At 35.2% G+C, this 18,402-nt stretch overlaps 1 pseudogene; it reads right to left on the reverse strand.

Moving 5' to 3' along the window:
- Positions 1–371: 371 nt before the first annotated feature.
- Positions 372–1,347, reverse strand: Tp53-ps2 (tumor protein p53, pseudogene 2; annotated as a pseudogene).
- Between the last annotated feature and the right edge of the window lie 17,055 nt (positions 1,348–18,402).

The raw sequence follows: 18,402 nt of genomic DNA on the forward strand, positions 1-18,402 counted from the left end.
TTCATTTTCGGTGCCATGGTCCAACAACTGGCTGGACAGAATTTGGCTGGGCCGGCAGAGACTTGGCAACTACCAACCCATGCCCCAACCTATGCCAGGAACCAGATAGGGCTGAACCCTATCTTCAAGGCTAAAAAGGCAGTGGAAGGGACCAACACAGCCTCATAACAAACCCTATAGACATAAAATGCCAAGAAAGGAGAGGGGGAGGTTGGTGGTGGGGACAGTATGCAAGGTTGCCAGTCTGAGTCAGGCCCCACTTTCTTGATTTTTTTTAATGGCAGGAAATAGACTGGCCCCTCTTGCTGTTCAGGTAGCTGGAGTGAGCCCTGCTGTCTCTTGACTCTTCTGCAGCATGGTCATCCTTTAATTCAGCTCTCAGAACATCTCGAAGTGCACATGCCCATGGAACTTAAGGGTGAAACATTCTCCATCAAGTGATTTTTGCTTGTTCTGGTGGACAGTGTTCTCTTAGCACTCCCTGGGGGCAGGTTGGGGCAATGTTCTTCCTTTTTGCAGAATTTTTTTTCCTCTGTTCGACTCTCTTTTCCAGGACATCACAAGCACGAACCTCAAAGCTGTCCTGTCCCAGAAGGTTCCCACTGGAGTTTTCCAATGTGATGAAGGTCAGGATGGGCCGGCGGTTCATGCCCCACCCAACTCCCCCAATCAGGAGCTATTACACATGTACTTGTAGTAGATAGTGGTATAGTCGGGGCCGAGCTCAGGTAGATCATACAGTACCACCACACTGTGCTGAACAGTCTGCCTGTCATCCAGATACTCAGTATACAAATTTCCTTCTACCCAGATAAGATGCTGGGGGTGGGGTAGGGGGGTGGAGTCTGGTCATCACCATCAGAGCAACGCTCATGGTGGGAGCAGCGTCTCATGACCTCAGTCATGTGTTGTGACTTCTTGTAGATGCCATGGCACGCGCACAGGTGCCAGTTGGAGGTGTGAAGCTGACCCATAACTGCACAGGGCATGTCTTCACCAGCTGGCAGAATAGCTAATTTCGGGGATGGAAGTACGTGCACATAGCAGACTTGGTTGTCACTGACTGCAGGAAGCCCAGATGAAAGCCATAGTTGACTTAAGTTTTTGAGAAGGGACAGAGGCCTCAGTTCCAGGTTCCTGTGGGGCAGGAGCTGGCACTTAGAGGGCTTCCTCTGGACCTTCTAACAACTCTGCAACATCCTGGGACTGGAACAGGACTTCCAAGGAATTAGGTGACACCATGGTGCTGGACCAAATATCTTCTGGAGGAAGTAGTTTTCATTAGCCTGAAAATGTCTCCTGACTCAGAGGGAGCTTGATGCTGATATCCTACTGTGAATACTCCATGACAGTTATCCAGTCTTCAGGGGAGCATGAAACCCTGCTGGGAAATAGGTTGCAAGCTTGGATGCCAGGTGTCCCCTAAATGTAGTCAATTGTAGTTTCTACCACAGACTACTTTCGTCTTTTATATCCCCACAGGTACCTTGGAACATCTCAGCATTTTTTCTCAAATTTGAATTAGTTTTCAAGTAATCATGATTGATGTCATTCTTGATTAAATTAGATGATATTCTTCCTCTTGTCCAAATAAATCTAGTAAACACACTACAGGGTGGAGCCCTTTAATCACACAGGGGCATTTTTAGTTTTGGTCATTAGTCTTGACTTGTAGCTACATAAGAATCCCAAAAGAAAGACATATCTATCACTCAAGAAATTCAATTTACCTAACTTTTTATTAGGAGCTGGGATCAATGAATGGAATTCTTATCATTCAATGAATCATGGATTGTATTTATTTGATTTTAGAATGTTTGTAATAAACCAAAAAATCTTTGGGGGCACATATACTTCAATAGAATTTTGAAGCATACTATTGAATTGCTCTGCTCTCTAACCATTCTTTTCTGTAATTTCCATGCTATAATGTAAATGAAAGCAATGGTTATAATTGTTGCTTTGAATAAGAAACAAAACCACAGTGCTAAACATTAAGCGAAGTGATTTTAGGATCAGAAGTCTAGCTTTATGTAGGTAGGAAATTGAGAGCTAAATGTTTAAAACTAACATTTGGTAAATATGAATTGATTTCTCTGCTCAAGTCATACATTTCCTGTTAGATCCCTAATCAAATTACTGTGAATTATAACTGAGGTTATTTTAAAGAGTGTTATAATTATCATTATTTTTGCATGTGTGTGTAGCATATATAATTAATGATGATTTGTTTTATTGGAACTTACATAGATATTGTGTGGGTACTCATGCTCATTGATACACATTTGACCATCCCTCATAACCTTGGCTATTAATTGATTTTCAGGTGTCTACCACATCCTTACCACAGTTTCCCCTCTTTGGTTTTTAAAACAGAGTCTGTCACTGGGGCCTGGAGCTTAGCTTATTAAGACAAACTGCCTGGAAACAGCCTCAAATATGACCTGCTCTCTTTCCCAGCCCCAGAATTAATAGATGTCATTACACTGAGTTTATAACAAGTGGGTTTGGTTTATACCCTCCCTTGGATCCTCCCAATTCCTCCTCATCTTTACTCCAATCCTGATACATTCCTTTTCTATCTGTCACCTTTTGGAAGAATAGAAGGAATGATTGTTAGAGTCAGCAGGAATGGAGGTCATCAGGAGAACATGACCCACCAAAGCAACTAAATACAGATCACATTAGTTTACAGAGACTGAAATGGCAAACATGGGGCCTGCATGACTCTGCACCAGGTCCTCTGCATATATGTTATGACTGTTAGCTTGATGTTTTTATGGGACTCCTAACAGTGGGAACATGTGTATCTCTGACTCTTTTGACTACTCTTGGGACTATTTTCATCCTGTTATGTTGTCTTGTCCAGAGTCAATATGAGGGCTTTTTCCTTATCTTATTGTAACATGTTTAGCAGAGTTTTACTGTCATGTCTTTAGGCCTACCTTTTCTGAAAAAGAAAATAGAGGATAAGTGGATCTTGGGGGGACAGAGTATGTGCGAAAGAGAGAGAGGGAAGGCATAGTGGGAGGGGAAACTGTCATAGGATGTATTGAATAAGAATAATTGATGTTCTAAAACATGAAAAAAATGAACACAGCGATCTAAGAGATAAAACCAAAATATATAAAATGAATAACAAACAGTAAGAAAAAAAGAAAAATCATAAAATCAAAATTTGACAATGCAAACTACCATAAAGAACAGAGTCCAAGAGAAGGCCCTTCTCCTAGGAATGTATAGAATAATCAATAAAAAAAATATATGAACAGGTAGCTTGGTACAGTAAACTTTGTTTTTAGCACAAGTAACCTCAAGATGACAAATTGTTATCTCTTGTGCATTTTGAAATGCCCTAAAGATTTAGATCTTTTGCTACTTTTACTAGGTTCCAAAAGTCTTATTTGATAGCTGACAACTGCTTATAGCTCTATCTGTAAGATAATCATCACCCTTTTTGGAAACACACACACACACACACACACACTGAATTAAAAACTAAAACTAAAATAAAATGTTTAAAACAAAATAAGTGAACCTTATACTCTGTGTCATTGTCTTCCTTTCATCTTTGTCACTTCCACGACCTTCTGCAAGTTAATATTGACAAGAGGACCCATGCCACTCTCAATCTCTTAACTTACTAATTGATTCTGGAGGAAAAGTCACAACAACAGACACCTGTTTTGAATACATACTTGATTTTTGAGTTCTTCTGCTATGTTTGATTTCTTGGGACATTTCATTTGATCCTGACTAATACTAAATTATGACAAGAAAGCCCAAATGGCCCCATCATCTGTAACAAACTCAAGTTCTATTTGAGGAAGCAGTACAATGACAAGTCTAGAATGTGTTTTAGATTTTTTGGCTAAAAACTTGTAAGAGTTAAAGGATACAGTTGGTGTGAAAAACATTAATATATGACAATGCTGCTTTTAGACATACTCAGTATACATACATATATATATATATATATACATATATATAACATATTATGGCTTCAAATATAAAGGCAATTCCTACTGATATGCAATGGATACTTCAGAATAAGTTGTATACTAATTTTTTAACAAAATCTTTAGAACCAGTTATTGGGAATCTTAGAAATAAAATGATCATTAAGTGTGGATATTAATCTTATCTACTTCTTACTCTAGAATGACAAGTAGTTATATTTAGTGTGGAATATCTAGAAAAGTTAGTAGTTAGCAAATTAAAGTTGAAGTAATCATAACAATGATAATCCAAACTCTGGTGATTTTAAATGGGTAATATTTATGAAACTAGCATAGAAAATACTTATAAAGTTCCATAGGGCTAAGTGGAAAGAAATGTGTTTATAATGAATGAAATCTGTTTCTTCTTCTTATGACTTTTATCCCTGATTTGATATTAAAGACCACAGCTGAACAGAGTCTTAATTTATAACTCATTGTGCAGGAAGCATAAGAATGTATTTGGAATGCTAAACTTCTGATTCTTCAGCGTTCTTCAGTAGTTTTTTTTTTTTTTCTGAACTTATCATTCTAGCGGCTCAACATAGTATATGCCTCTAACTTTTTAAAATTTTAAGATTGTTTTCAATTTTATTTTTATTTTTTACATGTATGAATATTTTGTTTCCATGAAAGAATATGTGGCATGTTTGTACAATGTCAACAGAGGCCAAAAATGGTGTCTGGAACCTGAAATTAAAAGTATATGAAGTTGAGAGATAAATTGAAAATGTTAGGAACTGAACTTGCATCCTTTGTAAGAACAGAAAGTTTTCTTAACCACTGAATCCATCTCTTTGTAGCCCCCTGTTTACATTTTCTACATTAAGTTGGTGTTACTTGCTAATCTGAACTGAATTAAGAAAATTTCACAATAGTGGTGATCTCTCTCAATCTCAGGAAATGTTTCAAAACTTGTGCAATGTATTTAATATCATATTTCAATTTTTCTTCACTATGCATACACAACTTAATAATTTTAATTTCTATAGAAAATAGGTATTCTTAAGTATTGCAATTCTCGATAAATATATATATATATATATATATATATTGTGGCTCTGATACTTTCTACAATGTTAATAGTCAAAAATAGGTGTGCAGATTTAAGATGCTATTGCTCACTTTTGGTGCAGGCTATTAAAAGTTAACTTCAATGAACGAAGAAAATCTTTTGTTGATATCTTGATTATACAGTGCCAGAAGGTGCTGCATATTCTGCTGTGAAAAAGAAGAAAAAGCAATCAATGTTGAATCACAGTGCTGAAGGTTATACTCTAGAGCAACATCTGTGAGAGGAATTTTAACCAGCAACATGGTTGTTCTGATCACATTCAAAGACATTTTAATTTTTTGTGATCTGGCTGGAATGAACACATACTACATACATTTAATCTTTCTGGGGGGAATACAGACACACATTTAATCTCCAAATCTCCAACACTGACTTTTGATTGAAGGCCAGACAAAGTGGTGAATCAGAGAAAGATTATGATATGCCCAAACCTTAGGAAAACAACACAAGAAAGAGAGGCTATTTAAGAGACTGGAGAGAGGAGAGAGAGAGAGAGAGAGAGAGAGAGAGAGAGAGAGAGAGAGAGAGAGAGAGAGAGAGGCATAGGAGTTGAGTTTGAAATCAGGTCAAGTTCCGTCAGTTCAATTGGGTAGAAGTGTATTTGGTGTAGTGAGTTGAGAGTCAGGGCAGTGAGTGCAGTATACAGTGGAGTTGACTTCGTTAGTGAGTTTATAAAGTTCAGTTGGTATCAGCAGAGGCAGTTGAATTCAGAGAATAAGTATGACCAGGAGAGTCAATTGCCAGTGTTAGTAAGGCCAAACAGAACAATTCAGTGAGAAGCTGAGAGAAGCCTGTAGGCTTAGATTTTCAAAACCTACTCTAATTATGGCTCTTTAATGCTTCAACCTCCCTTATAGCACACTGAAAAAAGATAGATGAACAAGATGGCTAATAGGACAATGGGTAATGACCTGTTCAGAAGTAGTTCTTTGGAGCAATTCAAATTGTGTTATGAACAGTCCAGTCTACAAGCAAAGCACCAAACTAAAGTAATCAATAGCAGTGCCTCAATCCAGAAGAAACTGCTCTGCTGATAGGCATGAGTTGGCAGAAACAGCAAGAAAGAATCAGAATACTATCAAAAGTTCTATGGTATGTTTCTCTCTAAGGACAAGTGAAGATCAGAGAAGAAAGCAAGGCTAACTAATGCCAGAGCATCTTCTACTGTCTGTTGGGTTATACTTATACTCTTTCCAAACATTATTTGTCCTCCCATATATTTGCTATAGCAAAACATCATATGCGCTTTCACCTTGCAGCTTGTAGAAAACCATTAGGTGACTGTTCTCAGCAAACCATCCTCTCATAAGGCAGTTTCCATGAAAAAAAAATCACACAACACAATTGGCTCTCCAATGAAATCGGAAATTTTCAAGTTAGAAGCCAGATTGAATCAATAATCTTAGTGGGGATTATAAGCCAGAACATTTGAGTAGGATCAGCCAATCAGATTCAAAAAGAACCAGAAGGGTAAATTTATTGAGCAGTCATTCGGTCAGAAGACGGTTGCATCAGGTGAATAAAAAGCACATTTAAACATCTATGGAGTATCAATGACAACATCAAAAAGCAGGTCATTGAGAGAGAATGAGACCAGGAGTCTATGGTACATCAAATCCTCTAGATAGTACAATATCCCTCTGGCTTGAGAAACCTCTTACAGTACATCAAATCCTCTAAATAGTACAATATCCCTCTGGCCTGAGAAATTTCTACTGGGACTTATTTCGCAAAAGCTGAGACACTGTTAAACATTTTCACTGTGGAAGCAAGTCTCAATTATAATGGATAATGAAACAATGCAAAAAATATAATACAGCAGCAACAATACTTTAGAAAACAGTCAGCTGAAAATTAGAGGAATATAATTTCAAAGATTCTAGTTTTCAAACAATTATAGGAAGATACTGGTACTAAGAAGAAACAAACAACTTTAACAAAGGAAGGAACATTGAAGATTAATTGTGAATTTGAGAATCTCTGGGGCCTACCTGACCAATGACTGCTAAAAATATATTACATGCTTTGAGCTAGTATTTCCCCTTATTAACCTGTATCCTCCAGGAACAACATTGTCTCCCATGTGAAGAAATAAAGTTCCATAGATATGAAAAACAAAGTTGTAAAAAAAATAGTTTTGAGCAATACATCTAACATCAGGATGCCTAATGATATGACAAACTTGTGACCTTTCTGAGAAACCAACATCTGACATCAGGTTGCCTAATGTTATGACAGTTTTGATGATCAAGATGTCAGTCAAAAGAATGACTGAGCTAAGATAAGACAAAACAAAGATAACTGTTCTCAGAAAACCCCCTACCCCTCCCTGTGGTAAATCCCGAGAACAACCACAAGATGTCATCCTGACCCTGCCCCACCACCCTGTTCCTCCCCCTCTCTAAAGAACTTTACAATTTAGCCCTTTCCAAGTGACTTTCCAAGGCCAGGTGAAGGACTGGATGAGGAAAGTGACTAACTAAGACAAAAGCAGCCCCTTGTTCAGACCAGCCAATACCTGAAAAGATCCTTTGTCCCGTGTTCCACCAATGAGAATAGGCCAGCTAGCCCTGTTGCTGAAGTCTGTCCATCTGTAAAGAATGAAAGATGTGTGATTTTTGAGTTGGGGTTGACTCTCCCTGCGAGGAAGAGCAACCCCACATACATGGTTATTAAACCTCTTGCCATTGCAGCACTCCCTTTTCAAATTGTGCTCTGTGGATTGCGCTCCTGCGGTGCCTCTTGAGGGTCTTACAACATGTGCAGGCCAATTCTTGTCAAACTCTTTGCTTCTTCAAAGATTTACTTTACAATTTGCTAATTAGTGAGTTTACATAAGTCTGTCTCATACATCCTTAGTTTAGGTTAACTGATTCTCTTTTGTCTCTTAACCCCTCACTCTCAACTCCTGGCTAATTTTCAACGTTCAGTATTCTACATCTTTCATTTCACATGTGTTATATACTATCCTCAACTCATTATTCCATGTTAGGCTGTGAGATTATGTTAGGCTTCCCTATGTCTGTACATACCTCATCTCTTGACTTAATCCTTTCCTTTAAACCTTGATTTTCTTATACCCATACAATCCTCTCTTTCTGCCTTTCTTCACCAATATTTAAACACATTTTTTGTTTTTCTTATAATCTACTGTCATATCCTATTTGAGCATGTCCCTATAAAAAGAGAACTTTCTATTCTCCTGGCTTCTATTTTTGCTCCAAATTAAAAACATATAATAACAAGATTTGAAGCTAGGTTTCACATATGAGAAAGCAAAAGGCATTTGTCTTCCTGGTCTTGAGTTATTTTCTTGATAAAAATTCCTTTGAAATGGTTAATATGCAATTATGTGCATGTGTCATATTTTCCATTAATCTATTGATTGAAAATTAGGTTGATCTTGTTTATAAGCTGCTTTTAATATAGCACCAATAATTGCAAGTTTTCTTCTGGTAGGATATAGGCTGTAGGATAGTATGCATGTATGGTAGAGCTGATTTGCCTGGCAATTCTGCTTCTGGTATTTTGAGAACCTATTAGAATTATATCCAAAGTGCCATAACTAGTTTTCACTTCCAAAACTAGTGTAAAATTATTCACATTTTCCCAATACACCCGGAAATTTCATTTGTGTTTCTGATTAGGATCATGGATTATGGATTATGATTATGAATGGAGTGAAATTGAATATTTAAGTGGTTTTAATTTATGTTTCTTTTTTCCTCTGATTGCTTTGAGTGCTGATTACATTTAAAGTCATTTGAACTTTTTCTTTTGAGAATTTTTTATAAGCATTTCTTTCTTTCTTTTAAAAAAAAGAGATTCTTTTTTTGAATTCTGTGTATATCGTTTTATTAATCTTCTGCCAGATAAATAGCTTGCATTGACTTTGTCCTATTTTGTGGTCTGGCTATTTGTTTGCTTCACAGTATTTGTTGCCATACAGGCATTTTTTTTTCATAAGATTACATTTGTTGATTGTTGGTCTTATTATTTGTGCTACTGGTGTCTTACAAAATGTCCTTGCCTGTGTATATCAATTGAAATATTTTCTCTGCTTCTTTCTCTAGCAGTTCAGGCATATAAAATTTTACATTAATGTCCTTCATTTATTTGGAGTTGTTCTGCATGCTGAAATTTAGTTTTCCAGCACCATTTGTTGAAGATATTGTCTTTTTTGACAGTGAATATTTTTAATATCTTTGATAAAACTCCAATATCTATATTGTATTAAGTTATAAATGGACACTTACTTATATTCTACATAAGTCTGAGTTTGTAAAATTACCTCAAGTTTTTTTCTCATTTAAAAATTGTTATTGCCCTTGGTTACACACAATAATTACATAAGATATTATTGCTGAAGAAACCATACACTTTGTTTACAGACCACAGAGAAATCAATCATCAATTGACCAGGAAAATTCCTCCCTGTTGGATATTTACAGTACCATGAGGTGCTATTTAGAGAAACAGGAGGGAAAATAAATCAAAGCTCTTAACAGTTCTAGAACATGTACTTTATAATACTGACCAGCAAGGCAAGATGCACGTTAGTGGCACAGCTCTTATATGGTGACTGTTTGATAATTGTCATTTACGATTACACCACAGGAGAAAAAATCATGCCAGGCACTGATGTCTTCATCAAAAGTTTCCACTTCTTCTTTTACTCCGGATCTTTCCCCTACCTCCCCTCATGCCACACAAACTCTTTCATCCCTCTCTTGAGGCTTCCTGTGGATATCAACTGGCATTGGCATATCAAGTTTCAGTAATACAAGGTTCTTTTATTGAGAAGAATATGGTAATTTTTAACTGTATGTTTTCCTGTTTATGGCAAATCTAACCTCTTAATTTATATAAATTATAATTTTTAAAGCAATGAAAGAAAATCCAAGCATAATATACATGTGAAAAGTACAAGAAAACAAATAGTGCATGTAGTGCAAATTGATTTTGATAGTTACATAATAATCCTAATAGTTCTTAATATTACCCAGCCAGCCTCCAATAATTGAGTCAGAGTACTATGGATCTTTTAAATCAGCTCCCCCCAATTATTAGGGAATTACCCCACTCTATTTTATAATATCTAGTTCACTGCCACATTTCACTAACTTGCTGTTTGACCCCCTCTAGATTAACTTCTGTTCCAGCAGCCTGTTCTGGGGCGTGGGAGGGTATTTCACTTAGGAATGTGCTCCTGGTCAGTTACAAAAAATGTGGATCTCCTGCTCTCTCCATCATCTTCTTTCTTCTTCCCCTTCTCTTTCTTCTCTTCTGGTTCCCAATTGAGACCCCCATCCAGGTAAATGAAACATTGCCTACCTCTGTTCTCCCAAGGAATCGGCTGAAACCACTTTTATGTAACCAATATTTTTAGGTTAGCAAGCAAAGTTTACATAGCATCACTTGGTATACATAAGAATCTGCTCATCGGGGGCAATCAGATACCTTCAATTATAAAAAAAAATATTACTTATGCTTAAATCACACACGGAACCAAACAAATTAATACCTCCATTTTCACTTCTCATGAATACATAGGTAATCTAGACAGGAACAAATAGATAAACAATGGAATATACAGACATCGAGACACAAATGTTCCTAACAAATAAATACAGTACATTTCCCCCAAACAAAAAATAAATAAATAAATAAATAAATAAATAAATAAATAAGCCTTCTTCCCAACACCTAAAGCAATCTTCTCCAAAACTACTTACTCACAGAGCAAGTCTCAAGTATTAAAAGGAAATTGAAAGAACCCTTGTATTTTATCAGAACAAAATTAATTAAAGCTGAATTCAAAAACAGAAACAACAAAAAGCCTACAAAGTCATGGAAACTGAACAACTGTCTTTTGGGAGCGATGCTGAGACCCTCCATTATTGATGCTAATAGTATGGTTAGAGTTAAGTATGACTGGGTTCATGAAAAATCCCCAGGCAGCTGCAGAAGACTAAAACAAATCTGGTGATCAGGATGAATAATGATTTGACAAAGTTCTGATGTATTTGCTGAGAAATACATCTGACGTCAAGATGCCCAATGTGATGACCTGCAACCTTTCTGAAAAACCAACATCCTGCTGACTAATAGATTTTACAAACCTGTAACCTTTCTGAAAAACAAACAACCTGTTGACGTGAGCTGACCACACGAATACTGTGTCCTTGGCCTGCGTAAATGTATCCCACTTCCCCCCCTCTCCCTGTTACAGTATAAATTTAACCTTGGGGAAAAAATAAAATTGTAGCCTTGATCAGACTTTTGTCTTGGCATCCTTCTTCGTTTCTCTTATCTCCCATTCTCTTCCAGGTACCTTCAGCACCCTCCTTGACAACTGTCTAGTGAATGACCACTAAGTGCCATCTTAAAGGAATTAGGGAAATTCCATAGTAGCAACATAGTAGCACATATGAAATCTCTAGAACAAAAAGAAGCCAACAAACTAAAGAGGAATAGGTGGCAAGAAATAATCAAACCCTTCTCTGTAATCAACAAATTAGAAACAAATAGAACAACACAAAAGTCAATGAAACCAAAAGTTGATTCTTTAAGAAAATCAACAAGATTGACAAACTCTTACCAAACTAACTAAAAGACATAATGGATATATCCAAATTTACAAAATTAGAAATATAATTAGAAAAACAGATATAACAACAGACAAAGAAAATCCAGAGCCTCATAAGTGCATACTTCAAAAATTTATACTCCACAAAATTGGAAACCTAAAGAAGAATGGAAAATTATATTGGTAGATAGCACTTACCAAAGTTAAAGTCAGATAAACAGCATAAATGGAGCTAAGAAATTGAAGTAGTCAGTACAAGTGTACCAAGCACCCCTTGCCCACCAACCCCCATCCAAAATAAATGTTTCAGGCCCGATTGTTTTAGCACGGAGTTATAACAGACTTTCAAATAAGAGTTGATACCAATACTCTTTAAATTAGTCCACAAAATAGAAACAAAAAGAACATTGGCAAATTTGTTCTTTGAGCCCACCGTCACTTTTATATCCAAATAACATAAAGACTTAAAAGAAAATTTCAGAACAATTTCCCTATTGAATACTGTTGCAAAAAGCTCAATAAAATATTCATAAAAAACAAAGATCACACCAAAAAGATCATACACCAGGGTGAAGTAGGCTTTATTCAAGAGATACAAGGATGGTTCAACATATAAAAATCCATCAATGTGATTTACCACATAACCAAACTGAAAAAAATAAAAGCCCACAACTTATTAGGTGCTGAAAAAGCTTGGGTGAAACCATGTATTATAAAACTCTAGGAGATATTAGAAATAGCAGGGCATACCTAAATATATCAAAAACAATATATATCAAGTTGATAAACACATCAGATTAATGAAATGAAACTGAAAGCTATTTCACCAGAACCAGGAAAACTACAAAGCTGTCCATTTTTTTCTCACTATCTATTAAGCATAGTACTTAAAGTTCCAATTAGAGCAATTAGACAAACAAATTAGGTGAAGGAGATAAAAATAGGAATGAAAGAAATCTGAATATAAATTTTTGCTAATAGTATGATAGCATACATAAGAAACCCCCAAAAATCTACCAGGGAATTACTACAGCTAATGAATAAGAAACTCTAAAAAAAATTCTACCAGGGAATTACTACAGCTAATGAACACCTTTCATTATGTGACTGGATACAACGTTATCTCAAAAGAAATGAATACTTCTCTTATATGCAAATAGTATACATGCTGAGAAGGAAATCATGGTAACAACACGCTTCACAAAAGCTACAATTCTTATGAAATGTTTTGGTATAACTCTAATGGTAAATGAAAGAACTATGTGAAAAGAACTTCAAGTCTTTGAAGAAAATATCAGAAGTTAGAAATATCTCCCATGCTCATGGATCAGTAGAATTAACATAATAAAAATGACCCTCTTACCAAAAGCTACCTCCATATTCAATGCAATTCCCATCAAAATTACAACAAATTTCTTTATAGATCTTAAAAGAACAATATATACCTTCATATGGAAAAGGTAAAACCAGGACAGGTAAAACAATCTAGTATGATAGAAGAAATTCTAGAAATATAAGAATCCCCTATTACAAGCTGTACTACAAAGATATATTAATAAATACACTTATTATAAGGATAGAAACAGACAGGTTGATCAATGAAAGTAAATTGAAGGCACAGATACAAACTACATACATAATGACACTTAATTTTTGACAAAGAATCCAAATTTATACAACGGTAAAAAAGTATATACAAAAAGTGCTGCTGGTCTAGGTGAATATTCACATGTAGAAGAATGTAAACAAATCATATCTATCATTCTGAAAATAGCTCAAGTCCAAATGAATCAAAGACCTCAGTATGAAACCAGGTATTCTGAACCTGATAAAAGAGAAAAGGGGTAATAACGTTTAACACATTGACACAGGAGACAAGTTACTGAGCAGTAGCAAGGCACTCAGATCAATAATTAATAAATGGGACTGCATGAAACTGAAAAATCTTCTCTGAGATAAAGGACTAGTAACAGAAAAAAATGAAGCATGCAGAATGAGAAAAGATATTTATCAACACTACATCTGACAGCTAATTCCATATATATATATATGTATATATACATATATATATATGTGTATATATATATATATATGTATATATATATATATATATATATATATCAAGAAACTAGACATCAAAAAAATGAACCATCCAATTAAAAAATGAGGCTCTTACCTAAACTGAGAATTTCAACAGAGGAATCTCAAATGGCCAAGAAACTTTTAAGCAAATGATCAATATCCTTATTCATCAACGAAGAGGAAATCAAAATGACTCTGATTCCAATTTATACCCATCAGAATGGCTAAAATCAAAATATAAGTGACAGGCCATGCTGATGGGAATATGGAGGAAAGAGAACACTGCTCCATTGTTGATAAGTGTACAATTGAACAGCCACATTGAAAGTCAGTATGTTGATTTCCCAAAAAATGAAATCAATCTCCGTCCAAACCCAGCTTTAGCACGACTGGGCATATACCCAAAGGACCCTCCACCATTCACAATAACACTTACTCAAGCATGTATGTTCACAGCAGCACTATTCACAATAGCTGGAAACTGCAAACATTTTAGATGTTCCTCAACTGAAATACGAATAAGGAAAATACGGAACATTTACACAATGGAGTATTGAAAAAACAATAGCATTATGAAATTAGCAGGCAAATGAATTGAACCAAAAAATATTTAATATAGAAACCAAGAAGATATTTCAAATGTGCCCATGTGCTTTCTCAGCCAAGATCCCAAATTCATCACTTACCTTTCATAAAGCAACAGATACATGTAGAATTTTGTTCACTTTTTAAATACCCCCTTTTAACCAGAATCCTGTTTCTTTCGCTTCTCAGAACAATAATTTTTATTTTCTTCTCAATATGCATTAAATATCCTCCTTTTTTATTTTATTTATTCTTTCCTTATATTATAATCCTGACTACACTTTCCACTTCCTCCACTATTCCCAATATCTCCCTTGGCCCCTACTTCATCTACTGCTCCTCCATTTCTCTTCAAGATGTGCTAAGATTAAGAACCAATTCTCATATCAAGGATGGACAATAGAGTAAAAGAAGAAACATCCAAAGAACAAGAAAAAGAGTCACAGATAGCCCCTGTCCCCACTGTTAGGACTTCGAGAAAACCCCAACCTGTCAATAATAACATGTACACCTAGGACCTAGCATAGGTTCTAATATTTCAGAATGTGTAAGGCCCATATCCCTGAAATTTAACCAGGAATACAAAGACATGGAGGAAAAGGATATTAATTGGTTATTTACCCATGAGACAGTTTCTCTTCTGAACAAATAATCTATAGTTTATAAATTATAAATGGAAAACATATGATTATACACATGTATTTTTAAATATGAATATAAATGTTACTAGTATGTGTAGGTACAAATATACATATGTAAATTCCTGAAGAGTCATATTCTTAGTATGTAATAACTGAATCAAGAATCCTCACATTTTAACTTTTAATTTATTAAAATTTTTTATATTGTGTATTTTGAGCATATTTCCCTCTCTGTCAATTCTTCTCTCTAATATTGTCCACCCAACTTTATATTCTCTCTCTCTCTCTCTCTCTCTCTCTCTCTCTCTCTCTCTCTCTTTCTTTCTCTCTTTCTCTACCAGTCTGTTTCTGTCTGTCTCTGTCTTTCTCTGTCTCTAGCTAACTAACTAAATGCAGAAACCACAAAAATCATAAACACAATTTAATAAACAAACACCAATTAAAAATTAATACCAAAAGAAAACCATGAACAGAAACCTGGAGTTTGTTTTGCTTAAGCCAACTTCTTCTGGACATAACACTCCTCTGCATTGTGTCACATATACCTGGTATTGCTCCATGGGATAAAACAAATTTTCTCTTTGATAAAGATATCCAATTTAGACCTGAGAAATACTAAATCTTTTATTCAGTACGTGTTTTCAAGTTATGAATACCATTTTTATTTATTCTTCTCTTCAAGACAAAGTTTCTCTGGTGTTGTTTGAGCAACGTCTTTTTTTATGGGTATAGGGACATGTATACACATGGTTATCATTATAATGCTATGTTCCCTTAGCAGACTAATAATAGTTCACTTCGAGTCCATGATCAATCTAGATTCAGGTTGTTGGATATTTTAACAGTGCCAAATATATGTATATGTTCATAAATTAAAAATTGAAAGTTGTTAATTATTCCCATAACATTTATACCACTACTGTGACAGTATGTCTTGCAAGCAGATCAATGATATCGGAAACCGAATTTATACCTGGGTGATACCAAGGGCAACTTTATCCTGTGGTAGTTTGTACAGTATCATGAACTAAAGTTGGCAGCACTGTCTTAGGTGGGCATTAGCTTAACTTTCCCATGTTTGATTACATAAGCAAGTTTCATCTTCAGCAACAGGGCTTACTCTCAGGTTGTGGAAAGTAACCAATGCATTTGGAGTAGCCCGTGCTTTTTGGACAGTGGGGCTTATCTTTGGAATTCTGTTCATTAACAACTCAATAAGATGTAAAGTATTTCTGCCATAGGTATTTAATTTAATAACTTAAGATGCCTTATTATGGCATTGTCTCAGATTTATATGGTGATTCCATTTAAATTATTTCATATATGTGTATATTTTAGGAAGTTTCTATAGTAATTGGTTTCCATACAGCTTTTCATAAGACCATTTATGTGTTCTCTCTCTCTCTCTCTCTCTCTCTCTCTCTCTCTCTCTCTCTCCATTTTCCTCATTTCCTGTCCTTTTTCCCTTCTCCTTTTAATCTTACAGCTTAATTTTTGTCTCATCAGCATGGCTCCTTAGACAAGGCTTGACCATAAATAAAACTAATAGGCATTCAATATGTCTGTAATCTTCAATACAAAATCTGTTTTGAGAAACACCTTTACTCACTACAGAGTGTCATTCATCAAATAGACATGTCATTCTGTACCAAGTAAGAGAGCATGGTTACCTTGCATTTTTCCATAAGTATGCTCTACTGTCATATAAGTTAGCCTTCATTTTATTCCTTTCATCTTTGTCAGTAGAGCAAACAAGCACATAACCTAATATTACATGGGAAAATGTAGTATACAAGATTTATCTAAAAGATGTTAATCCCAGCATTGATTGTAGCATTTCTCTAGCTACTCCTCTCAACTCATCTTTGGTTCTGTTCATTTCTGTTCAGATATACATATGTTATATTTATATATATATTTCCTGGTAAGTCAAAAAATAAATTGCTATGTATAGATGAAATAATATATCCTAGAGTCCAACTTTGTGAACTGATAAGTACACTTGCATTTCTCTCCTGTTATTTATTAGGAATTATATAAGAATATGGACACCTCAAAGGTAGGGGCATCACCCACACACTACTCCAAATGGATACTATTTTTTAAGAGTCACTTCCTTGGAGCAATATGCACCACTTGTAGAAAGCCTGACACATGGGAACATTCACTTACCTTTGTAGCTATTACTGGACATGTGCCCCAAGAACACTGATATCTTGTGAATCTAGTATGTTTCAGGGAATTCTTATTCGTGAGTTATTTACATTATAAACTTATATGAACAACCAGAATGAAATATTACATTTAAAGGGCATTTTGAACAATATGAATTTCTAAGGTATTTCTTCCTATTAAATAGAAAAATGAATATTTTGCCTCCCTGAATTAATAAACAAAATGATGCTTTACAATGGATAAAGAACATGCTTTAATATGTATTAAATATATGATGCTTTTGCATATCACAGACTGAGGTCAACAGTCAATATAAAAGCATAATTCCAATGAAATAAATTCCTTAATACAAAGAGGGAATATACTTTATAATAGTGTATTTAACCTCAACATGAAAAGATACAGGTTACCAAGCCCGATGACCTGAGCTGAATTCACAGAACACCATGGTCAAAAAGAAGAACTGACTTTTGGAAGTTGTCCAATGACCTTCACATTATTCTTGAGAGAGAGAAAGAGAGAGAGAGGGAGAGAGAGAGAGAGAGAGAGAGAGAGAGAGAGAGAGAGAGAGAGAGAGAGAGAGAGGGAGAGAGAGAGAGAGACTAAAAGTAGTTGTTAAAATATAATCTGTATAAAATTATCTGAAATTATATAAGCAGGAGAGTATAGATCAATTACTAATAAAAAAGTAGTGCCTTCAAAGGATAATCAAAATTGTCTCTTAACCCAAAATAAAGAAACCTGTAGTTTGTAAGTTTGTATGTGTTTGAATGTGTGGGTGGACATAAGCATATTTATGTCTGTGTGTTGTAATTCCTGTATGTATCTGCATGTGAGTCTGATGAAGATAATTTACTACATAATAACCAAATATTATTTTTGTTTTCTTTTACAAATAAGAGAGATTAGCAGTCCATTAAGTAGGATCCTCTATCAATTTTTTTCTCTGAATCTCAGCCTACTTGGAAATTATGTCTGTTATTTTGTTATTCTTGTTGAAGCTTACCTTTTTTGTAGTTTGAGGTTCTGAGTATTTCAAAATTTGCCATGGCCTGCAGTCTCTGCATATAACCATGCTGTGCCAATGATTTCTAAGTCCTGCCTTGGCCCTCACTTTATCCCAGTGACTTCACACAGTGCTGTTTGATCTTCTACAAGTGGTACTCCTTACAAAATGTACCAATTTCGAGTTCCAAATGTCTCATAGCTTTAAGCAAGAACCTGTCAGGTTTTCTATTTTGAGATGGATTTAACACA

Source organism: Rattus norvegicus, chromosome 2 (assembly GCF_036323735.1).
Source record: "Rattus norvegicus strain BN/NHsdMcwi chromosome 2, GRCr8, whole genome shotgun sequence".
Lineage (NCBI taxonomy): Eukaryota > Metazoa > Chordata > Mammalia > Rodentia > Muridae > Rattus > Rattus norvegicus.